This window comes from Ambystoma mexicanum, chromosome 12, assembly GCF_040938575.1.
Source record: "Ambystoma mexicanum isolate Mex_15411 chromosome 12, UKY_AmexF1_1, whole genome shotgun sequence".
NCBI lineage: Eukaryota > Metazoa > Chordata > Amphibia > Caudata > Ambystomatidae > Ambystoma > Ambystoma mexicanum.
The window spans coordinates 532,533,012-532,559,918 of record NC_090936.1 but is presented as its reverse complement, the minus strand read 5'-3'; positions in this window follow the sequence as shown (position 1 = coordinate 532,559,918).

Genomic DNA, 26,907 nt, shown 5'->3' with positions numbered 1-26,907 from the left:
ATTTTTGTACCCCCTTTCGACTCCATCTTGGTGACCAGGCCTCACTGCGATAATACGAAATGCTTCTCTCCCTTTCTTCGCAGTGCCCAGGCGCAGGGCACATGGCCCCCACCCTCGTTCCCACTCTAACTGGAAAACTCCACGGCTCCATTCTCACGCTGAAGCCGGAGGTATTTGCAACAACTAATAAATGTATCACATCAGTCTTCCTCTGAGATCACTGTCCTGCATGTGAACCAGCATAAAATAAGCTTATAGCTCGTTCATCTCCACAAACGTGTCCTTGCCCCCACACCCTCACCGATGGAAACTTACTGCCATTCTGACCCTGTGTCCCTGCAAGACATTCCTTTTATGTGCCTGACCGCTGACCATGCTACAAGGCCCACCCAACAGACCCCCAACTAACATTAGACCCCTGCTCAGTATATATTGCCTAATACTAACAAATGCCACATACCTGAGATTCTTGTGAGACTAACCCCACAGTTCAATGAGAGTATTATAGTTGTCAAGACCCATAAACCTGTGACCTGTATAACCCAAATGTTATAGATGATTTAGACACCTGTATGATTTGTATAGTGACATGCATTATTTAGAATGTATTATGTTAGCTTAGATAGTGACCACCCTGCTTCACAGCGACCTGACCTTCACCCATCCGGGGCACAGATGTCTGAAGTCTATCCTCCCGCCAACCGAGCAACCAACCAAGAGGACGAGATGATGCCCACACCTAAGGCACCACCCTGGCTGACCAATCCGGGTCCAACATAGTATCATATGTTAGACGCATCATTGTACCTATAAAATGTACTGTAACGTTAACTTTGCCAGAGCGCTCTCAGAGATCTAGATAAACTTTTCCTTGAACTCTCGCAGCCCGCTCTCTTTTGCCTTATTCCCTGTCCGCGGAGTGTCTATTTTATTTTCTTGCACGTGTGAGACAGGGAGGGCACAAACATTTGGTGACCCCAACGTGATTTGGAGAGGTGCCTCGAGGCCACGCTATGCGGCGAGATCCGGGACGCCCCCAGCAAAACCATTGCCTCCGCGGCCGACCAGCCTGTGCGCACTACAAGAAAGGGTCAAGGGTTTCCGGTTGACGAATACCTGACTGAAAAGCTGCTCGCCGAGGCGGACCACGGCTTGGGTGGGGTGCAGACCTAACTGGGGTCGGACCGCGAACGGTGACCCTCGGATCACCTGACTGAACATGTGAGTGCCGGTTGCGAAGGTTACCAAGGAAAGGTAAGGGGGAAATAAGGGAACAGGGGAACAGGTGGTAATGGGTTATAGGGAAGAGTAGGGCCTGTCTGAGTGATGATGAGGCTTTTCTGATCTGTCCTTTATATGGCCATTAGGTTTCGGGAGAAGTGAAGAGAAGAAGAGAAGAGGTATCCTAGCCCAAACGGGGTAGAAGGCGGCGCCGCGCAGCATTGTCTCGTCCAGTGCAGATAATATAAGAGAAGATAAAGAGAAAATAGTAGGGGTCTCATATATTGAGTATACTCGGAGTAGTTATTTAGAATATTCTTTTTCCGTGTAAGAAAGAGCTCTTGGGGAAGAGTAAAAGGGTGTAAGAGATGGGGAGTGAATGAGAAGAGTAGGTGGAAAGGGGAAAGGTTTGGTAACGGGAACAAAGAGGAAATAAAAGCGCGCAGATAGTGCATGTGCATGTTACGTGGTATATGTTTTTCCATGTCCTGTCTATTGTTTTGGTCAAGAGCATCAAAGTATTGTAATTGATTTATTGGTAAAATGGTACACATGTGAAAGTGAACTGTTGAATTTGGAAATGCAATAATTACAAAAGTAACAGTGAATGTTGATACATAAAAATTACTAGCCATTGAGAAACTGTTGATATATTGTTGGTTTAAAGGAAAGAACAAGTGGTTGGAACGAGGATTAGGGGGAGAAAACATTGTCATGGGGAATAACACCACTAGCTCATATTTGTCAACACCTTCCATTATACAGTGAAAAGATACAAAAGTACCATGATCAATGGTTGACAGAGATTATTATTAAATGCCAAATTATTATTAAAAGGAGACAGTGTAATGCCAATATGGCCAAAAGGAGGGTAGTTTGATAAGAGAGTGTTAGATTTAGTGTCTACGCACTTGCTAGCAAGATATTAGGGGAAACAATTACAGAATAGAAGGGAAGTGCTGGATCTATGGCGAATGTTCGAGGAAGTGACCCCCACAGCGGAGGTAGGTAAAGAAGGACAAACTGAAAAACAAAAATCACAGGAAGAGGTAAGCGAGTGCACAACAACCACAGCTGAAGGTGACACAACCAAAATATATCCGTTAATGACAAGATCAGCAGTAGGATACAGCGAGCCCCTCTACATACCTGCATGTCCCACCCCCACTCCCTCAAATGGAGCGGTAGCTACAGCACCACCACCCTACGATGACAAAGGAGGTCTGTATGGCCCAAGGAGCACACCTCCCGTGAATTTAGCACACTTGACAGGGGAATTAGACCACCAGTTAGCACATGCACAAATGGAGATAACACGGCTAAGAGCACTCTGCGATAGGGGCCAAGCGCTGCCTGGGGGAGGGGAGGTGCCTCCATTATCCGTAGCAGATCTCTCACCCCCACCAAGCACAACAGGGGAACTAGCACCAGCCACATCAGAGCCAGCATGATCCATATCGGGCGAGAAAAAGAGTGGAGATCGGGGGATTTCCTGTTCCATTTGAATGACAAACAAGTGAGGATTATACGCCCAGCCACCCCAGAAAGTGAGAGAGAGGAAGGACACAATGAGAATGACGAGAAAGAGGAGGAATTAGAGGAAGTTTGGAGCGATCTAGATGAATACGAGGAAGGAGTGGCGGCCGTAGGGTCCCCACTACCGCATCATTTCAATGACATGGATCCACGATCACCCCCACGATGGCAGGGTGGATTAAGACAGCGAACAGGGAATATGTTGGTGAGCAAGGTGAAGAAGGGGACAGCAAGTAAAACAGGAAAGAAACATAACTTATAAATGCCACTGAAACATAAGGGAGCAGGTAGGCCGCACAATATCCCATGGGCCCAAATGGATAAAAATAACTTGTTGAAAGTTCTCCCCCCACTATCAGGAGGGGCAGGGAAATGGATACACGCATTCGAAAAACACACGGCAGGGGTGCCACTAGCCATAGGTGATGTAAAATGTTTGTTAGTATCGGCAGTCGGCGATCAGGCAGACGCAGTATGGGAAAAGGCAGGATTCCCAGGAGTGACAATGAGTTGTGACCGCCACGACGGATCACCGTTCAACAACGTTCGAGCGCAAGTATCCCAGAATTACATTTAGTGATGCAGTCTACAATGGAGGAAAACGAGGACCCTACGCAATTCATACTACGGGTGCAAGATTTGTGGAGAAGCGAAACTGGCATGGCGTGGAATCAGTCCACCACCTTGTTCTATTTTATCATCAAAAAAGGGCTCCCTAAGGAGGTACAGAAGGCCTTGGATAAAATAGCTGGGATAGAAGCCAAGGGTTGGCCTGAGATTCAGAGTATAATTGTACACCACTGCAGGAGGATCAAAGAGAGGGAAAAAGAGATAGCACAGAAAAGGCTGGCAGACAAAGCGAAACTGGTGCAGAACAAATTGGTGAAGGTCACCGCCGTAAACGCCATCGTAACCGCAGATAGAGAAAACAAGGGGGATGAAGGAGCAGGAAGTAGGCCAGTGACAATAGCAGCATTGTGGACGGCAGGAGAACAAGGACCGTGGAACAGAGAGGAGTCATACAACGGACAACAGTGGCAAGAAAGACCGGCAAGAGGAAGAGGTCGGTATTGTGGCCACAGAGGAGGATTTGGAGGTATGGGGAATAGAGGATTTGGTGGGCAGTGGATGAGAGGGTGACCGCAAGGGTCTTGTTGGAACTGTGGGAGATGGTGACATTATTCAAGGGATTGCAGAATGCAGCCTTCAGGGTATTTCCAAGGGCAGCAGCCCATGGAAAATGAACAAGGATGGGGATGCCCACATCCAGGTAGCCCCTACGGATTACCAATGAGAGGGGGAAGACAGCAAGACCAGTTCTATAACGAACCCCAAATGCAGCAAAGACAGCCACCCCCACAACCACATCACAGCGCACAGCAACCCATGGCGAGACAAAACGCTGTAGGCAATGCAAATAGTAACTGTTTCGCAACGGCTCAAATGGCGCACCTGCACCATTTTGCGGCGTGACAGTGGTCGGAGACAATGTCTTTTCAGCACCAGGGCAAGAAAGGTATGCAGACTAGGACAGCCCACAGGGAACACTTGCGTGTCCAGTCCTATCCACCACCCTACGTGCAGAAGAGGAACCACTAGTGGGGGCAGAGATAGGAAACAAGCAGTTTATCTTCATGGTAGACTCGGGAGCAGAAAAATCTTGTCTTATGGAAGGGCGGTTTCCACTCTCAGTCTCAGGCAGGAATTTGGAAACGCAGGGGCTCTCTGGGGCTATTTTAAAAGTTCCTTGCACTAAAGATCTTGATTTAACAGTGGGGGGGAACCGTGCACGCACCCTTACTGTACCACGAAGACGCGCCAATCAATTTACTGGGCAGAGACTTGCTATGTAATTTGAACATGACCATTTTGTTTACTGAGCGGGGAATAGTGTGCTCCACCCCAGGAGTATGCCCAGTACGAGCAATGTTGATGATTAGCACAGTGATGAATGAAGTTGTGGTGCGAGGAATACCCATTGACATAGACATGTTTAATTATGGCATCAAAGTATTAGCCCGAGTGGTACCAGAGATAACGAGAAAGGAATGGAGAACACCATCAGATTTTATATTCCGCCCAATTGCACACACAGATGTTGTGCCAGGCACGATCATGTCCATAGACATCGAGGCAGTTCAGGTATCAAGCAAACGCATTGTGGTCATAGGATTGGACGCGCATGGGTGTAAGTGGAGAACTGTGTTATGCATAGACCCCAACATAATGCTAAGAGACATAACTGATGAGGAATTATTCACTGACAACGAAGATGACGGAGAGATAATAATGGAAATAAGCATACCATGTGACACCATGATACAGTACAGAGAGGTACACAACCCACTTATGGCTAGCATTAATGCCCCGCCGACAATATTTGAGGAAGACATGGCAAAGGTGGCACCTGAAATTTGGACTACAGGCCCCCACGATGTAGGATTACTCCATGAGGTGACACCGATAAAGATAAAACTAAAGCCAGATGTCATTCCGCCACGAGTGAAACAATATCCCATATCCAGAGAAGCAGAAGAAGGGATTAGGGAAACAATAAATGCACTCCTAAAACAAGGTATTATAATGCCATTAAACTCCCCCTGTAACATGGTTATCTTCCCAATCAAAAAAGCAAAAGGAGGGGCGTGGAGGATGATCCAAGATCTCTGCCCATTCAATGACGTCATCCAAAAAGAGTTCCCATTAGTGCCTATCCCGGCATTAATACTGTGCAGCATACCCAAAGAATCAACATTTTTTACTGTGGTGGATTTGAAGAATGCTTTCTTCTCCATACCACTTGACCCAGGCTTGCAGTACCTGACAGCATTCACACTAGGAAACAACAGGTATGAACATCGCAGACTCCCACAGGGGTATTGCGAAAGCCCCAGCATTTTCAACAGAGTACTGCGTGAAGATATTGGAAACATAGATGTAGAGAGCACCATTGTACAATACATAGACGATTTACTCGTCTGCAGCCCCACAGAAGAAAAGTGCAGGGAAGACTCCATATCACTATTAAATGTGTTGACCGCAAAGGGGTATAAAGTGGACAAAGGAAAATTGCAATACTGCCTGGCCGACGTTGTATACCTCGGACAGATAATATCAAAAGATGGGAAACGAATGCTCCCAGACAGGGCAGCTGCTACACGCAACATGATCATACCTAAAACAGTTAAAGAAATGTAAAAATTCCTCGGTACATGTAATTATTGCCGAGCATGGATCCTTGATTACGCAGCATACACATGCCCACTGTTACAAGCATTGAAAGAAGCACAGAAGAGTAGGGCCCAATAAAATGGGCACATGACATGATGGCACAGTACTTTAGAATAAAAGACCTCATTGCGGATGCACCAGTACTTGTGAACCCAGATTATGACAGGGAATTTTTCTTATTTTCACACTGCAATGGAACACTGATGACAGCAGTTCTTACACAAAAAACATCATTAGGGCAAAAACCATTGGCCTATTACAGTGGAACATTAGATGAAGTGATGCAAGGACACTTCGCTTTTGCCGTTGAAAAAAGCACCACAATAGTGATGGGATGTTCGGTAACACTATATGCAGAACACTCATTATTTGCAATTCTTGAGAGGTCAAAATCAACGTTAACAACACAGAGAGCAACAGCGTATGAGATAATAATTCCGAGCCCCAACGTGCACATTATAAGGTGCAAAACAGTAAACCCAGCAACATTTATCACAGAACCATGCACCACAGAGGACATGCAGTAACACAACTGTGCCACCTATGAAGGGGAGGGCGATGACATTCCTAAAGCGAGCGAAAACACCCTGAAGGAAGGAGAGATATATTTCATAGATGGGTCAGCATCAATAAACCCTGAAACGAGGGAGAAGCATGTAGGGATGGCCATAGTACGCATGGAGGAAGATGGCTATGAAACAATTGTCCAGAAGCGCCTCCCGTCCCATTACTCCGCACACGCAGCAGAACTAACTGCATTGATTGAGGCACTGCATAAAGCCAAAGGATGCACTGTAGCAATATACTCAGACTCAGCATACGCAACAACCACAGTCCATTCAGGGCTATCCCACTGGCGTAGGAGGGGGTTCAGAAGAGCGGATGGCTCACCAGTACAGCACGCCGCACTATTGACTGAACTGATAGATGCATTAGCAGAACCATCGGTAGTGGCAGTGGTGAAATGCCAAGCCCATACCAACAACACACATGCAGTCTCATTGGGAAATGCGGCAGCCGACGCAGCAGCGAAGGAGGCCTTGTATTTCAATACAACACCAACAATCGAATGTGTTGTAAAATCAGCCATTACAGAGCCATTGGAAGAGGCGTACAGTAACACACCAATAGCGCAGATAATAGAACTACAAAGGAGAGCACCACAGGAGGAGCAAGAGTTGTGGAGCAAACGGGTGTGCAAACAATCTGCCACAGACCTAATTTGGAGACAGGAGACAACAGGAAAGGTAGTGATGCCAGTACAATTACTAGAGGTAGCATTCCAACAGCAGCACTTCACAGCCCACGTAGCAAAACAACATATTGCCACAGACATCCAGGAACATTGGTTTGTCCTCAATTTACAGGAACACTTGCCAAAATTTGTAGTAGAATGCACAACATGCCAGACATACAATTCAGGAATGACATTGAGAACACTACGTGGCACTCTGCCACGACCAGTAGGACCATTTAGAGAACTACACATAGATTACGCTGACATGGTAGAGCGATGTAACGGAGCAAGGTATTTAATTGTAGTGGTATGCCCCTTTTCCAGGTGGTTGGAAGCGGGTCCATGTCCCCACCCAGATGCGAAGTTCCTGGTGCGAGAGGTCTGTTCTCGATGGGGAATATGTGATTTGATAAGATCAGACAACGGCACACACTTTGTGAATGACCTTTTCAAGGAAGTGACGTCACTCTTGGGGGTGAAACACAAACTGTGTTCCATTTATGATCCGATGGTGAATGGCATGGTGGAAAAGATCAACAGATTACTCAAGAGTAAACTATCAAAATTATGTAGTACCCTGAAGAAAAACTGGGTGTATTGCTTACCCCCAACACTGTTCCAACTCAGAACTCAAGCATGTAAGTATCATCATCTGAGCCCCCATGAAATTGTCACTGGGAGGCGAATATATACACCACTCTCCCCGATTAGGCGGGCATCAGACGCACACAGGGCTGCCACAGTGCTGGGGGAGGAATTTAAGGAATACCTGACCCAGTTAACGTGTGCAGTACGCAGCATAGCACGACAGATAGCACCACCTTTTACTGAGAATGTGTGAACTGATACTACCACACCAGTCACAGACAGCCCAAGTGGGCTGCTAATGCCAGGAGCACAAGTGTATGTCCGGAGTTTTGTGAGAAGATGGAATTCATCCAGGTTTCATGGCCCTTACGAGGTTATATATAGTACACCCACTGCAGTGAAGGTTAAGGGATTGAAATATTGGGTGCACTTATTAGATGTGAGGAGGGCACACAATAGTACAATCCCCCAGGGCAAACAGGAATGTGCTAGTAGCACTACAAATGAGATTGGGAAGTAATGGCAAAATTGTCTGACAAATAAAGAATGTGCAAAAGACAACAGTTATAATATACGCCTTGTTTTCTCATGGTCTCTCTCTCTCTCTCTCTCTCTCTCTCTCTCTCTCTCTCTCTCTCTATCTCTTGCTTCCACGAAGGACTTAATGAAAATAGATGTGTAACAAAACAAGCAAAAACAAATGTCGATCAAGTGTGAAACTGAAATGTAAATACATGTATATATATATTGTGGTGACTTAACAAATTTGTATCGCCCCTCCAGGTGACAAATGGCCCAACGAACCACAATCGCAGAGAATCAAGTAACGCTAGATAGCAATAGGGATGCAATTAGGACTAATAGATTTAGCAATGTTGAATGCATTTTAAAATGTGCTGCAGTGTTGTTTTCAGTAATGTAGTTTTTTATGGCCTAGTACTACACACTTCTATCTTTGGTAAATGACATGCACAAGGGGGGGAGCGGGGCTAACTTGATACAAGAAGGCTCACACTCGATATGGACTGGGGTAAAGACAATGTGGAAAGAAACATATGACATTGATGCTAATGGTACACATTTAATGCAACCTCCAGAACACGCCACTGCAGGCCCAACAAGTGTCTCCTTGTTACTTCCAAATATAAATATGAGTAATGATTATGAACTTAATGTATATGATGGCGATTATTATTGGCCAAATGATGTAACTAACACAAGAACACATTCACAGACAACCATACACCCTACCTCAAACTACGCTGCTGCTACTGATGAGTATACAATGCCATATTGAACAACAATGACACAGCCTGGGCTGGAATGTTTCCAATACATTACAAAAAAGTGAGAAACAATAAGGAAGGAGGCAGAAGGAGAAGTAAAAGGGGGGCGGAAGGGAAAAGATACAACATTTATCATGACCTGGGGTTAGATGAAATAGAAGACCCCCACCACCCTGATCAATCAAATAAATGGTATTCAGACATGAGTGCCACGGCGAAGCAAGCAACAAATGAAAGCTGCTACGTCTGTTCACTCATCCCGCATGCATCAGGAACACCGAAAATGTTAGTACCCCAGGAAGTACCCTTGTCGGAGGCCCTATGTTTAATTCATTTGGTTTTGAGCAGGATAAAAAGCACCTTCCAAGCGCACACTGTCACAATGGAAAAACTGGAAAATGAGAGAACATGCACAAGCAAGCGCCAAGGAGTAATTTGCCTTAAGGAACTGTTTCTTGTCATCAAGGGGACGAGGTATGCAGAAAATAAATGGCACGAGGAAACTATCGAATGCAAAGCAGAAGCGCTCCGAGGGCTATCCAACAACACCTTCCAATGGATAAAAGAAGTATGTGCCCCCATCTGGTCGCAACATGTCACGAAGCTAACGTGGGTCACAGCGCTGGAAAAACCTATCAAAATACAGAAAGAGGTACCACATGAACTCTGTTTCCACGGGGATGGAAGAGTGAACATGGGGGAAACAAAGAAATGCAACAAGACGGTAATCATACCTGACATGAAGAAAGGCACCGCTGCACTAATGTACATGTACTGGATTTGCGGCAAACAAGCCTATTTACACCTCCAAACAGCATGGAGAGTTACTTGTGCCTTAGCCACCCTCCATACAGCCCTGATGGTAACACCAGAAAGCCATATCCAAGGAACGACGGGAGAATTGGCTGGCATATTGGCAGCAGGGCAATCGGCTGAACCATCGACAGCGCCCAAACTAATGATAACAGATGCTCCAGCTTACAAACTTTTGTCAGAATATGAACTGAAGAAAAAACTGTCACGAAGTAAAAGATCCTCCAACTATATATCATCCGAATCATTGAAACTCCTTGCTAAGATCCCACAGAAATACAAGCTCTTTTCATCAGCAGAGACATTTTTCGCCTCACTCCTTGTCCCGGGACTGCAAGAACGAACAAACGCCAAATGGTTGCAGATAGTGCGCTGGGAGCTCATCCAACTGGCTAACGACACTGAAGAAGGGTTCAACGTTATAAAAATAGAGCTCTGCGCACTGCGCCTAATGACAATGCAAAACAGATATGTCCTAGATCTCCTCATGGCGATGGACGGTGATGTTTGCGGAAAAATGGGGGGGGGCATGTTGCACGTTCGTGCCAACTGAAGATGCTGATAATGGGACACTCTCACATGTGATAACAGCAGTACACAATTTAGGAGAGAGGATGAGAACAGAAGGAGGCACAGAGGAAAGCACATGGTTCGACAATCTGTTCAGCTGGATAGCATCATGGGTAAACGTGGCAATGAAAATACTCGCCCCCATCATCGTCTTTGTACTCCTATTCTTCTGTGTGTGCCAACTGGGACTCCGGTGTTGTGAAAAGAGCATGCCTACCTCAGCTATGATGATGGTAACAATGGGCCGACCGACAACGGTAGCTACTATGATAGATGCACAAATACAAACAGGGGAATACACCACACTGCAATACAGGATCACAGCCATTTACAGGCAATATGGGGACATGGTTGATAATTTGCATCATACAACGATAAAGGAACCAAGGGAGTTGCAATGATACAGAGAGGTATGGGTGGACTTAGATGGAGATGGTGGGATCTACTTGATGTGTACACCAGATTAATATGCAAGAAGAGGGAATAGCTTGAGAAGCGTATGCAGGGCATGGATACCAATAAAGGGTACCCCAGCGTGGAACGAAGCAGTTGCAGAAGCTGAGTACTACCGAAGGGAGAACGAAAAGAAGTAAAAATAAATATTTGTTACTTTAGATGTAACAAAAGGGGGGAATGTGTGGGAGCGAGGGGCCAGCAGGCCCCTCTCATCCTTCACTTCTCAGTACAAGACTCGGACTAAGTGCCTCCAGTAGTGGGTTCGCCTCTTGCCCTTATGCAATGTTAACTTTGGGTTACACTCGTGTAGATGGGACCACTGAGCAGGACACAGGGCATCCATTTTTGTACCCCCTTTCGACTCCATCTTGGTCACTAGGCCTCACTGCGATAGTATGAAACGCTTCTCTCCCTTTCCTCGCAGCGCCCAGGCGCAGGGCACATGGCCCCCACCCTCGTTCCCTCTCTGACTGGAAAACTCTGCGGCTCCATTCACGCTGAAGCCAGAGGTATTTGCAACAACTAATACATGTATCACATCAGTCTTCCTCTGAGATTACTGTCCTGCATGTGAGCCAGCATGAACTAAGCACATAGCTCGTTCATCTCCACAAACATGTCCTTGCCCCCACACCCTCGCCGATGGAAACTTACTGTGATTCTGACCCTGTGTCCCTGCAAGACATTCCTTTCATGTGCCAGACCACTGACCGTGCTATGAGGCCCACCCAACAGACCCCCAACTAACATTAGACCCCTGCCTAATACTAACAAATGCCACATACCTGAGATTCTTGTGAGACTAACCCCACAGTTCAATGAGAGTATTATAGTGGTCAAGACCCTTAAACCTGTGACCTGTATAACCCAAATGTTATAGATGATATAGACACCTGTATGATTTGTATAGTGACATGATAAACTACTGAGAGTCTTTTGATCAACCATTATTTAGTGCATGCATTATTTAGAATGTAATATGTTAGCTTAGATAGTCACCACCCTGCTTCACAGCGACCTGACCTTCACCCATCCGGGGCACAGATGTCTGACGTCCATCCTCCCGCCAACCGAGCAACCATACAAGAGGACGAGATGATGCCCACACCTAAGGCACCACCCTGGCTGACCAATCCGGGTCCAACATAGTATCATATGTTAGACGCATCATTGTACCTATAAAATGTACTGTAACGTTAACTTTGCCAGAGCGCTCTCAGAGATCTAGATAAACTTTTCCTTGAACTCTCACAGCCCGCTTTCTTTTGCCTTATTCCCTGTCTGGGGAGTGTTTAATTTATTTTCTTGCACGTGTGAGACAGGGAGGGCACAAACACCTCCTTTTAAAACAATGCACAATATGTGCTTGAATTTCCAGCCACCATTGGCCTCCATCCCTACTACCTTGTCTAGATAATGCTGGACTTCCTTAGGAAGTCCCTTTTTTAGCATGTGGTAAACAATCGTCACGTTCGTATCCCACACATCTCCCTTCTCTGCCCTCCACATCTCCTGAATTAACTGGTTGTGTGCAGCAGGATAGTCATCTAACTTCATTTTTTGGCCAAGATAGAATTCATATTGGGTGTATCAGTATCCATAACCCACAGGGACCCCCATACCTGTGCCCTATAATTATTAAATGCTGCTCCATTGTGGGTGTTTGCATCAAAATGACCACCTAGATACCCCACTCATCTCCAAGCTCATCTGACCGTTCCCCACTTGATCCTTGAATAAGCTATTCGTGTCCTCTATGTCTAACATGACACCAGCAGTATGTTTCTCTAACGCATTAATCCACTTCCCACCCCTGTGATGAGTGAAGGAAAAGCATCTTCATCTTATTATTCTGATCCATGTGTGACCATAGGACATAATATGCCCTTCCATAACCCTTCTGCAGCAATGGAAATTGAGTTACACCCACTTTTATTGGAGTTTTCGCTATCAATCTCCTACTACTCACTACGGCGATGCGAGTTCAACAGCAAGTCCTGGAACCCCATGGTATATTCTCTGTTGCTGCTACTGAAATGGGAGGTGGAGCTGCTACACACTGCTCTCCCCGCTTAACACCTGATTCCCATTCACCTTCATCTCCTATGCCTGTTATCACTTCCCTTGATACTTCTATAGGCACGGAAGCATATTCGGCACTACCGTAGGGTGCTGGTTCCCGTTCTCCCTGCTCGAATCATGTACCCATAGCAATACTTTCATCCTCCAGGTCCACGTTGACCTCCTTAATAACGGCAAGTTATACCACACTGGTGGGGGTTTTGTTTTCTGCCAACTAAGAGTATTTCCATGCGCCTGGTTAAATAATGGTATTCAAAAAGTGTTGCAGTTGGTGTGGGGCAAGAAAGGGGTTTTCGACCCCCAGCCCTTGAAAGAGCAATCAGAAAAGTATTTGCTCCACACTTCAGGAAAAGCACCACAGTAATGTGAATTAGAAACTAAAGTTTATTACAAATTTTAAGTGCCCTCTTGGATAACACGTGTTTCGACACACCAGTGTCTTCTTTAAATCAGGGCCAATGACATTACTAAATCTCCGATTAAAATTGTTTCAATTCAGTGGAAACATGGTGTCATGGGATAAATCCCTGTTCATCTTCAGCTCAATATCCTATCGTCTGTGTCCAACCTAACAAAAAATCTTCCCCGCCTCTACCTTCTTTCCTCTACATCCTTTGCCTGACTATGTATATCTTCCCACTCTTTAATTCCCTGCTGTTGGAACTGCACTACATTTGCTTCTGCTCACCTCAGCGCTTCTTCCAATCTTGTCCACCCCTGTGTCTCTACTGCCATTCACAGCTTATCCTCTATCCTAGCAGTAGAAGGCATAGTCTCCCCTTTTTTACTCATTCTCAATCTTTCATCTAGTCTTCTGGTTGCTGGTCTCCCTCTCCCTCGCTCATCCACCCTTAATATTGCTGCTAACCTGGCAGTCGGGGGAGTTATTCCCCTTCCGCTCTCTGTTCACAACCTTTCTGCAGCCCTAACCATTGAAGGAATTATCCTTCCACTTTCCTCAATATCCCGTCTGTTAGGAATCGTAGCTGATGAAGGCGTTATCTGTGTTTGTCTCACAACCACTGGAGTGGCCACTAGAGAAAATAGAGTTATGAATTCAGGGTCTGTATACCCCTGTGCGAGCGATATAGGATAGCACTCGTTTGGGGCAGTGCAGAAGGAATTCCTACACCCTCCTTGTATGTCCTTCCTCTGAGATTTTAACACTATGGACCTTACCACCTTTCTCATACATCCTCATAGCTCCATAGCTCTAAGATGTTTAACCGCTTTTCTAACCCTTGTGCCTTGCAACTAAAAAAGTATGCAGGTTTTCCAATATCCCCTTATCGGAGGTCCCCTCAGTAGGCCAAGAATTTAGCATTTTACCTTTTGTTTCCTGCAGCCATTCCCGATGGTACTTTCAAATCTTTACTTTACAGCCAGGAGGTACCTGACATAAATGATTCAGCAAAGTCTCCATACTCCAACCCAATCTAACCGAAACAATTTCACTTTAAAATAGAGACTTAAAACACTGGCCTCATTCCGAGTATGGCGGTAAGGGATACCGGTCACCGTTAACGAGACCGGTGCCGGTAATCCCTTACCGCCACATTCCGAGTTCCCTTTGCGCCCTCGTCCTTAACGCCTGCAGGCGTTAGGGACAAGGGCGCAAAGGGGCTTTTTAGGCAATAACGGTGACCGTAAAGTACGGTCACCGTTATTTGCAATTTCCCCATTCCCATTGAGTCCTATGGGGGCTCATTTGGGAATGGGGAACAGCCCTGGGGAATGGGAAATTACCGCCCTGGTCAACTCGGAATAGGGCGGTAATTTCCCATTCCACCAGGGCGGTGCCGGTACGGGTCCGGTGCCGACCAAGGCGCTACTACCGCCATTGGTTAGCGCCGGACTCGGAATGAGGCCCACTGAAGTCACACCCACAGCACAACATTTCAACCCGAGGAACCCCCCTTTTTCCCCTTGCAGGTTTCTTAGTCTTCCCTCACAATCACCCACCGTGCTTGCTTTCACTGAAATCACCTCGCTTAGGTATTCACTTTACTTACACTTCTCACACTTAAACAAAAGACAGCATATTTATCCAAAAATCACATGTCGGCCAATATCTCCGAGATATCTCCTTCACTCGAGCATAGAAGCAGCGCAATGTTTTCCACTACAGCACTGCTGCTCTCACCCTCTTCATTACTAGTACGATATTCTCGACTACAATACTGTCTTTCCATGACTATAGGAACATTCCCTTCTCTTCTTCGACTAAGCAGGAAAAGCGAGGTCAGGGCTCCATCCATATGGTCAATACAAATGGATGGATTTACAATAAGATGCAATCTCACCACTAGGTGAGGGCTCCAGCCAACCAGACAAGCAAACTGAAGTCTATTAGGACAAACATCACAATGGCTGTGCTGGTAGGGATACCACCTCACACCTCTAAAATAACAAACTAGAAAAAATATATACAATGGACAGTCACTCCTTCAAAACATTCACCCTTTCAGTCCCCGTAACCTCATCTAATATCCACACACACTCCGATTCTACCCTTACCAAAGCCATTAAATCAAAGAAAACAATCCTTTTGAGCCCCTATTACTCCATTGCTTTACCCGCCAAAAGTGTACTCACGTGAACCCGAAGCGCTTTGAAGTGGTGCTCCATCAATTTGTGCTGCACAGCTGGACCATGGTACCACCACTCTGGAGAACAGACAGGCATCTAACCAATTTGATGCATGTGGACATCTCCTTTTATCGTGCATGAAAGACTAGTCCCAGAGAAGCGCTGAAGCTGAGATGGGCTATAGGAAACCCCCAACATCTCAGAACAGACTGGTCTACCGGGCTCACCAAATGTGCTGATGGGCCTCTAATCACTTTACCCCAAAACAAGCCCACCACTTAAGAAGCAAGTACATGTTTTTTTAATTGATTTGATATTTTGTTTCTATCGCGCTCGTACACAAGTCTTTCAGAGCGCGACAAGGCATGGGAAGGGAACAGGGGAGAAAAAAACAACAATCTTATTAGGTCCAGTGACATTGAGAATGCGCAAGTGCATGGGAGAGGGAGAAGGTAAAAGTGCATGGAAGGGGGGAGAAGTGGAAAGTGCGGAGCAAAGGAGGAACAGATAAATAATAATAAATAAATAATAAAGGCAATAAACAGTGGTAGTTCCACCAGCGAATGGCGAGTGCTGGGTTTAAGGCAGCAGACAGGGTAGGTCTGATAAGTGCAGGAAGAAAAAGGGGAGCTATATGGGTACAGATACAGACCCCAGTGCAAGGGGTGGTCCGGAGTCAATACAGGAGGGCGGCAGGGTGAGCAGGTACCTGGGCCAGGAGGACAGAGGGTGGCCAGGTGCACAATGCAGAGAGAGAACAGATCAGCAGGGGGGGTGAAGGCAGAAGCAAAGAGGAAGGTCTTGAGGTGCTTCCAGAACCGGAGATGCTTCTCCTCAAGTTTCAGAGTGGCAGGGAGGCTGTTGCAGAGGGGGTCCGCAGCCGAAGACAGAGATCTACCCCCAGCTTGTTTCTTTGAAAAACGACTGACCCTGAGGGAGTTGGAGGTAGAAGAGCAAATAGCTTGAGAGGGGAGGTATTTGCCAAGGGATAGCTGAAGGTATTTTGAACCCCGGCCCCAGAGAGCCTTCTGGACAATATAGAGGGTTTTGAATGTAATCCCTGCATCCACTGGGAGTCAATGGAGAGATTTCAGAACTGGAGAGATACGATCCCAGGGCTTGAGGCCAAGGAAAAATCTTGCAGTCCTGTTCTGGATTAGTTGCAGAGGGCAGAGAGTAGAGGCAGGTAGATTTAGAAAGAGGTTGTTACAATAGTCCAACCTAGAGAACAAGAGATTGGGAGACAGTGAGTTTCTGGGGGAAGGAGAGGAAAGGCAGAATACCTCGAGGAGATGCAGTAGGAAGTTTGACTTTTTAGAGACATGAGATGTGGGCGGAGAAGGAAAGTGCAGAGTCAAAGATGCCCTGAGGTCAAGGGAGGTGGGCCAGAGAGTGAGGGGAACGGATGGAGAAGGTGTGCCGATGAGGAGGATCTCCGTCTTGCTGGCATTCAGACAAAGATTGTTGGTGGCACACCAACCTTATATGGCAGATGGGCAATCAGATATGAGAGAAGGAGAGGAGGTGGCCGAGGGTAGCCTGAAAATGAGTTGAGTGTCGTCAGCATAGTACTGGACATTTGAGCAGAAAATGGCATTGCTGTGGCAGAGAGTTCCCAGGTATTGGTTGAAAAGCCAGGGCGAGAGGTTAGACCCCTGGGGAACACCACAGGTAGAGATCGAGATAGATGATAAGAAGGAGCCAAGTTGGACCGGGAGGGTCGATCAGAGAGGAAAGAAGTCAGCCAGGCCAGAACCTGATCAGTGATACCCAAGCTATCATGGAGAAGGTTGAGCAGGATGGTATGGATGAACATATCGAAGGCAGAAGAGAGATGGAGTAGGATGAGGACAGAGGGAATGTTAAAGTCAAGGATGGAGAGCAGATCTTCACAGATGTTCAGGAGAGCAGTTTCCGTGCTTCTGGCAGCTCTGAAGCCAGACTGGTGGTCATGGAGGTAGCCAACAGAATCGGAATGAAGATTTAAGCTGAGAGATGGCATGCTTTTCCAGAAGGGGTGTAATGTTTGTCCATAAATCAAGTTTGTTGTACAATCAGTCGGGAGGAGCTAGATGATGCTGTAGAGTCAAACTAACTAGAGTCTCCCTGAACCACACAAACCCTTAACATTATATATATTTTGCAACAGTTAAAACACTCCCACATATTTAATTACAAATCATCCCCCCAAACCTGATTGGTCAAACCTATACAAAAGAAATCCAATATTCTATAATTCCCATGGTCTCATTGGTCACAATGATCTAAATAGCATCATCAGCTCATATTTACAGCACACCCCTTCTGGGGATTTGTCTGTGGTATGTCATGACATCATCGCATAGTTACACATTTAAACACAAACATAATTCATTACAATTTCCAGTTGGCCTGGGACCTCATAACCCCAGATGTGATGTACATGGTTTGCAAGGACACTTGAAACAATATGGGGAGGGGAGAATAAACAAGTTTCCTTTGAACTGATGATAACTATCTCACCCACCCAGACATGCGAGTGTCCTTGTGTTCACTATTATCTAAATGACTACCAATTCAACACACATGGCCCCTGTGCATAAAGTGAGAAAATAACCAAAACCCGTAAAGTATTGGTCAACTCTGCCCTTAGGTGGCCCTCTACCCCAGGTTTATTGTTTGGTAAAAATCAGATGGCCCGGGCTACTCTAAACAATGAGTAAAATGCTCCTATGTACTTAAACAAGATGGCATCTCCTTTCTGCAGTAATGCCAAGTCATAAAAACCCAGCCTGGCTGTAACTGACCATCTGATAATGTCACAGCTACCTCTTGTAGAGATAACCTTGCAAACTCTGGCTGCAGGGCCTGGCCAAACTAGGAAAAGTACACGTAAAACAGATTTATACATTCCACATGCATCCCCAACTGTCCCAAAACACATTTCTCTCAAGACTTCCATGTATTAATGTCGGTGCATATATGTTCAAAACGTCCTCTTTCCAGTGGTTTCTTTATGACAAAGCTCCTTGTTTTCCAGTTTCTAGGTGCTTCGTGACACACCATACCTATATTGCAATTATATCTCATCTGCGGTTTTGAGCTTTATCTTACGGCGCACATGCAAATCAAATGTATCAACTCAAACATAAGGTAACACTAAAAGTAACACATATCCCATTCTCATTAACTATGCTAGAAACATGTAAAATTGCAATTTCATACCAATTTCGCCGTTCCCTCGATCACCAACATGGCACACAGAACGTGAACCCCTCTTTCTCATTGGGACCTTTCCTGACCACCCCAACAATAATAAGAGTCCATGTGCCACTACAATAAAGTATTTTAAGGGCAGGAAACAATACCCCTCCTAATGTGTATGTCAACAGTATATTTGCATTAGAATTCATGCACCACAGAGTATGATAATCAGAATTAATTTGCAATGCTTAGCATCGCCATTACAAGGCCATGTGCACAGAACAGTGGCAGCACATATAACAGTCTTACAGATAATAAGATCAGGAGCAACCTTTACTCCATGAAATCAGGTAATTACCCTCAACAGAAATAGGAAAAAATATGGCAAACAGAAAATAGGATCAATGGACACATACAAGTCAACCAGCTGCTTCTACCCATGAGCTTCCACAATATTTTTGGATTACTAGTACAAGCAAAGCAGTAGCACAAGATGGCGCTCTAATATCAGTACTACCTGATCTGAAGAGGAACTTAATGGAAAACACTTGTTTTAATAAGCATGAATGACTATGTGACAAGAGGTATGAATCAGAATGTCTATATGTTAAGAGGTAAAATAAATGTAGGCTTGCTCACAAAGTACCCCCATTTGACAATATGAATTACTTGTCAATATGGAGTACAATCTTGCTGGAGCTCTGCATGTAGGCCTGTCACATGATGCGAAATAACTGGGCACAGATTCTAGCCTACATTTGTATTTCCCACCCTTTACCACCCTAGCCTAAACAAACTTAAACAAATAAAAACCTTGCTGATGTTCCTTAGGGAGGTCTTTTAAAACAACAATCAGATAGGCTTGCATTTTTGATGAATTTCAGCACTGGTCACGGGCATAAGAGATGGAATGTCTTCTCCTCTCACTAAGTCTCCCATGTTCAGTTCACTGATGTTTGTATATGTATGTCCTTTTTCCACATAATGCTTTACACAGAGGGCTTATCCAAGGGTTATCATTAGGGTGCATTAGTAGCAGAGAAGTTGGGAAGAGAAAGGAAACTGGAGGGCCTCCAAAGGGGTAGAATAGGGTCGAGGAGTGATCAGGAGTGATCAGTGATTGACGAGATGTTTTTGAAGAGCAGTGCCTTCCTCCCTGAAGCGTAGGATGGAAGGGGCCAGTCTTACCAGTGCTAGTAACCTGTTCCAGAGACAGGTTTCACATCAGAAAAAGGACTGTTGCCTGTTTTTTCCCTCTTGCAGTTGAAAGTTTCCAGCATGATGTTGTAGCGCCTGGTTTCAAGCTGGTTTATGGGGATGGTGAGTTTCTCCACTGAGCAGAGTGGTGTTTTTGCTGTGACTGATTCGCAGCCAATGCAGCTAATTCAGCAAATCTTGAACATTGTGCGTGCTTGAAAGCGGTAGCCAGAGCAACTCAATGAGGAAGCGGGTGATGTAGTTGCATTTTCTCTTCAGTCCTGCGATGAGGTGTGCTGCACATTGCTGGATGGTTATCAGAGGGCGAGGATGAAAGAATTGGCTTTGTGGAGGAGCGCAAGCTGGTACAATGCTGCTTGGGTAATCTTGGTGATGGGTGCTTTGAATGAACGGTCCCTGATGATAGTAGAGAGATGTTGCACTGCCTGAGAGTTGAGGCATGAATTAATCAAACAGGTAAACAAGATGGAGAGGGTGCTAGGTGCTCTAAACATAGGTGATTATATCGATAAGCAATCAGCAGCCAGAAAATAATATGAAGGTGCATTTTCATAGCCTGTCATTAGAGGCTGTGTTCTTCCCTGTACTGTACTAAGGAAACATGTTACCCAGATCTTTACTCATTGTGTCTTTCGCCACCTATTCATGTGTTCCTGTGCCCCCTGGGCACTTGTGCTGGCCTACAATTTTAGTTGACAGTGCTAGGCAATAGTGAGGTAGGCTCTTCTGGGAATTGTAGGAAAAGTAGGAGTAAAGCACTCACTGGGATGTTTACATGTATTTAAATATATGCTGTTGGAACTTGTAGGAACTATGGATCTCTGCGCTAGGTAGTGAGTCTGTGCTTGATGCTTTTTGAACTGGTTGTTTCCTACTGCCTGTCTGTGGATTTCCAAAAGGACAGAGCTCCTGCCGTCCAAGATCTGAATATATTTTAATTGCTGGGATTGCAACCCTTTTGTACCTTGGCGCTGGATCGGGTAACAACCCGTTGTCAAATGACAGTCCTTTAGTATCTTCTTCAATAACGTTGGACACTTTTTATGCTTTGAGCAGATGTTGATTTTTATTGTGACAGTTGTTCAGAAAGGTTTATTTGGTTGGCATTGGTTGTCACTGATGTGACATTCATCCTAGTGCGTGCTTTGTTCAAATTGCAAGTCATGACGCTATATGTTAATGATTTGTTAGTGCCAACACGTGTTTCAACCAATGGTTTTTCTCAAGACAATTGATTAACTAGGGATATCCTGGTGGGTCTCTGTTATGGTCTATGCAGGTGGTCGGCTGGACAGTATCCGTTCCCGGTTGGGTTGTGCGTGCTCTGTGGTTTCGCAGCAATCCCAACAACTGTCACAATAAAAATCAACATCTGCTCAAAGCATAAAAAGTGTCCAACTTTATTGAAGAAGATACTAAAGGACTGTCATTTGACAACGGGTTGTTACCCGATCCAGTGCCAAGGTACAAAAGGGTTCCAATCCCAGCAATTAACATATACATGTATTTAAAGCCTACTATGATATTAAGGGCAGTGTAAGAGAACATTATGAATCTGCAGATACACAATTATTTTGCAGTGGAAACAAGATAGCATATCCGCTCCCTAATATTGTTGGGGAGGATTGTGTACATTCTCAGTGAATCCATTTATTTATAGGAGAGATATGAGTTACCATAACATTCAGTAAGGTCTAGGCCCAAAGGAACTCTGCATTTGGAAAGAATGCAGAGTGCCTATAAAGCATTAGTACTCGGTACAGGGGTGTGGCAACCTCTCAGCCAATGAGGAGGCTTGGAACAGGGGAATCACCAGCAGTAATCCCCCCACTCCGAGCCTCCTCAAGGCTGGAGGCTAACATCTTCCGCTGCCAATGAATGAGGTAAGTGATCACATGCTCACCTCCTACTCCCCCTCCACAGATCCCCCCCTTCCCTCCACTTACCTTCATTTTTGCTCCTCATCGGAAACAGATGAGCTGGAAACACTTCTGTCTCCAGCACGTGTGCTCCTGATCTGTGACAGGCCGCCATGGAAAGGAAGAAGAGACTATACGTAGTCCCTTCTCTCCTTTCCATGGTGCCCTTTTTTTTTGTTTACTTTTTTTTCCTATTTTTTGAATGGCGGCCATGGAAAGGGAGAAAGGACTACGTGTAGTCCCTTCTCCGTCTCTGCGGTGGCCATTTTGTTTGTTTACTTTTTTATTGTTTTCAAAGGCCGCCATGAAAACAGACTTGTTTTCCCTTCCCCAGTGGCAATTTGTTTAACTTTCTTTTTTGTGTTCTGAAAAGCCGGAGCGTTTTGGAACAGTAAAGAAATGCTTTTAGTACCATGGTTTTACGGACCTCGGTACTAATAGCAATAAGCCCCGAGCAGTGGGGGCATTACCACTTCAGGTAATGCCCAGGTAATGCCCCGGGCCTGTAACTATGGGCTCTGGGGCATTACCTGAAGTAGTAATGGCGCCCCTGCTCGGGGCTTATTTCTTAATTATATATTTCTGTATATGTGTTGCCCTAATACTATGCACGAGTAGTGGCAGGAATATTTCCATAGCCATAATCAATTACAGGCCAATCAAATGATATTGAAGTGCTGATCTGCCATTCATTGTGTAATGTTAGCACTTCAAAAGCTGAGCATTACATTTGCCTACACAAACTAAAAGTTTTGTAATGTCTTGCATGCTATGGATAATATTAACAGGGATAGACCGGATAGACCAGAATTTAAAGATTACATTTTACAATGTAGCTTTTTTAACAGAGAACGCACATTTCTGGTAAGTAATGTTGCTTGTACCCTATGAATGCTTGAGAATGTGGCAACTGGCTACATGATATGCTAATGCTCTTCTGAGAAGTATTCAGTTAAATCTTGGCAAGCACACGTGTACAGCTTAGCGGAAACACAGAAGTAACCTAAACTATGGACATTAACATTTGCCACACCCTTCACTCTGTGTAGGTCTACTTACATTTCACCCGCCTTGGGCTTGCCATTTTGTCTGTGTATGTCTTAGCAAGGGAGGTGTGTCATGCCTTCTATGGCAACTTCAAGAACCTAACAATGGCAGAGTTCTCAACTGGTTTGCCTCATTACCCATATATTGCTCCAAAATGGTACCCATGGAATCCATTTGCATAGCCTTTAGGACCCGCCAGTGGATACATTGCTTTTCAATGATCTTTAACCAGTATACAGAGGGTATTGAGCAAAAGCTATGAAAAGGCATCAATATATAGCTAAAACTCACATTATGCAACAGTGTCCTCTACCAACAATGTCATTTAACCATGATCACTACAACCTGAATATAATCCAAATAATTAGATGTTGTTCTCGTATCTGTGAGTGAACAAGATGCACTCATCAAGTCATGATTTTACAACATGAAACTTGATGGTTTCACCCTCCCCCAAAATCGGACTGAAAGTCAAAATCTATAGGAGTCATCAAAACGTCCTTAAACATTATATCTGGAAACATAATTCAAACGTCATGGGTCTGCCGCTCATTCCCAATGAAAAGCAATACATATTTACCCCCTTCCTGCATCCAAGAAAGAAGACAAGCTCTCCTTGTCCTATTCGTAGATTGCAGAATTATCCTCCTCTCTGGCTTCCCAAAGTTAGGTGCTAAGGACGAGTATGCTCGTCCTATTTGCATAGACATGCGTAAAGCTCAGCATTTAAGGGGTTAATGCTGCCATATAAACAGCCTCTTGTATTCAGAGTAAACCATGTAATTCACAACACACCACCTCCCCAATCAAATCTTTAAGTACTTTTCCAAAATGAAACCAATTTATCTAGCAGACAAACTTTCCATATTTAAAGAAACTTGAGACACACCACACACAGCATTTGACGTGTTGGAAAAACCTACTTGCAAAAGAGAAATGACCTATGGAGAACGATGCCACTAAGATATTGAGCTGCATGCCCCTGAAAAACAGGTGTATACCCACCATTAAGGAGAGAACTGAAAGCCTTTTACTTAAAACACAATCTACATGAATAGTCTACCTTAAATGCAATTCCAAAAGTCCGACCTACACATACTTAGTTGCACCTAAATCCACACCTAATATAACTTTGAACAAAGTAGGTATCCTCCTCCACCTCCCCAGATATTATGGACGTAATCTTCAAATTGCCACTCCATACTTTTCCTCATCCCGCAATTTCATTTGCTCCCGTACATCATAATACGTTCAGAAGTCTGCTGTCTCTTGTTGACAGGTCTGCCCTCCAAACGTAGCATAAAAAAAAACATCTAAAAAATACAGAATTCTGGTTGAACAGAAGTTCCAAAGTCTAAGGCCCACATTACAACACCGGCGCTAAACCATGGCGCTATTAGCACCAGGTTGGTGCCGGTGTTGTAACGGGTCCGCCATGGTTCAATGGGGAATTACCACCCCATTCCAAGGTTGACGGGGCGGTAATTCCCCATTGAACCATGGCCCTTCCCCATTCCCATTTTCGCCCCATAGGGCTTTATGGCAATGGGGAAGGCGCTAAGTACGGTACCGCAAATAGCGGTACCGTACTTAGCACCAAGGTCCCTTTGCGGGTTCCTACTTTAACGGCTCGTGTAGACCAGCTGTTAAGGTCGGGTCCCGCAAAGGGACCTCGTAGTAAGGCGCTAATGGGTTAACGGCGCCACAGCCTTTTACGGCGCCGTTAAACACTTAGCGCCAGGGTCGTAATGAGGCCCTAAGTGTTTTATGAAGTTCTGATCCAAATGTATTAAATAAAATAGTAACAATTTGTATAAGTATAATTTGTAACAGTTTAGTTGTAACCGCCCTCTTGATGTATTCAGGTGACATGTTTATAAATCATTTTTAAAGAAAACAGTTGGTTTTGCATGCTTTACATTTTGCTTGTTTCATCCAGCAATACGGCATCGTTCATGCTACCATTGCAATGAGATTTTGGTTTATGCCTTGAGCATATCAGCCATTTAGCATAAGTACACAGGCAGGAACATCCTGATTGTGAGAGTTAGAGTTCTGAAAAGCAATTTGATTTGGGGATTGCAGATTCCAAGTGAAACGCGTACATCCTGTGGTATCCCAGGCTTAGGGAACGCGCGCATACAGGTCGCGGCAATGACAGGCCAACACGGAGAGGTGCTGTGAAACGTCTTTCTTTATTCGTGCCTCAATGCTAACTAACTCGCCCCGCCCCTCCCGTGTCACTTCCCTTCTTTTCCCGCCCATGTTCCTCCCGCCCCCGTCGTCCAGGATACGTCAACATGACATCTCCCCCCTTTTTAAACCATTACCACACTCATCGCAACAGGCGATGATCTGGTAAATCACTATTCCATTTCCTCGATCCACCGGCGAGGTCTGGTCCGAACTCGCTGTGGTCGTGTCAGTTCAGCTCGTGGTGACGATCTACTCACGGTCGTCTCGGTTTCTGGATCTTGATCCGATTCATCGGCATCCCACGGATCCTCTCCTTGTTGATCACTGTATTCTTCCTCTGGTGGGGCCTGTACCCTTCCGCTCAGGCGTCTTGTTCCGGGCGGTGGGAGTTCCTTGAAATGGAACGAGTTCCGGGTTATTTCTCCCGTAGAGCCTTGTGCAGTGACCATCGACCCCTTCTTCTGCGTAACGAGAAGAGGCTCTTCCCTAAATGCAGGCGTGTTCTTATGAGTCAAAGGTTGTCGAACGGCCACCACATCCCCGATGTTTATTTGGGGTGTTTGGGCTCTTCGGCGGGCGTCGGTATATTCTTTCATTCTGTTCTTTGCTGCTTCATCCCGCTCTCGGACTTCCGCGTCCATCGCTGCACGTGGTGCACTTGCCTCTGCCTGGGGAATGCGGGTTTGAGGGTTGCGCCCAAACATGAGTTCAGCAGGGGTCTTCCCTGTGGTGCTATGGGGCGTTCCCCGGTAGTCCCGCAGCAGTTGGTTTAGTACCTGTTCATATGGTTGTTCTGTGATGCGAGCAATTTTCAAAGCCCGCTTGAGATTTGCCATGAATCGTTCAATCATCCCGTTTGCTTGTGTCCACAGCGGGGTCACCTTCCGATGTCGGAACCCTAAGTATTCCGCAAACCTTGCAAACTGATGTCCACAGAACGGGGCCCCGTTGTCGGTCTTGAGTACCTTAGGCACCCCGTAGGCAGAGAATATGTGGTCCAGTGCTGGGACAACATGATGTGCGGCCGTAGACGAGATCATCTGGACTTCTGGATATCGGGAGTATTCATCCATCACTGCGAGGACATATTTTCCCCCTTCGATGGGTCCAAAGAAGTCGGCGGCCACCGCTTCCCATATGTTTTGCGGAAGTTCGGACATTTGTAATGGCTCCGGATGTCGGTTTTGGGTAATTACGCAGCAGGTGGGGCATGTTCTCAGGGTGGCCTCCACTCGAGCATCCATTCGTGGAAACCACACCTTTTGGCGCAGCATGCGCTGTGTGGAGACAATGCCTCGATGAGTCTCGTGCGCCAGGTTGATGACCTTATCTCGCAGGGTTGTTGGGATCACCAGCTTGCAGTCCTTGAGTAGTAGGTGGTCTTCTGATACTGCCAACTCTTCTTTCACAAGGAGAAGTCGTTCCACGTCTTCCCATGTCTGGCCCCCTGCCGCTTTACCTCTCTCTTTAGCCCTTCTCCATTGTCCGGACGTCAGGCCTTCACATATGATGCGGCATGCAGGGTCGTTTTCAGTTTCTCTTGCCAGCTCTTCTGTGTTAACCCCCTCTGGCGTGGTTTGGTGAACCAGGTATCTGAGGTAGCGGTCCGCTACCGACGGCTCAGGTCTGTTCTCGTCCCTCGGTCTCCTCGACAGGAAGTCAGCGGGGTTTTCACCCTTCCCTGGTCTGTGAATGATGTCGAAGGCGTAATCCTGCAGGCGCAGCCCCCACCGGG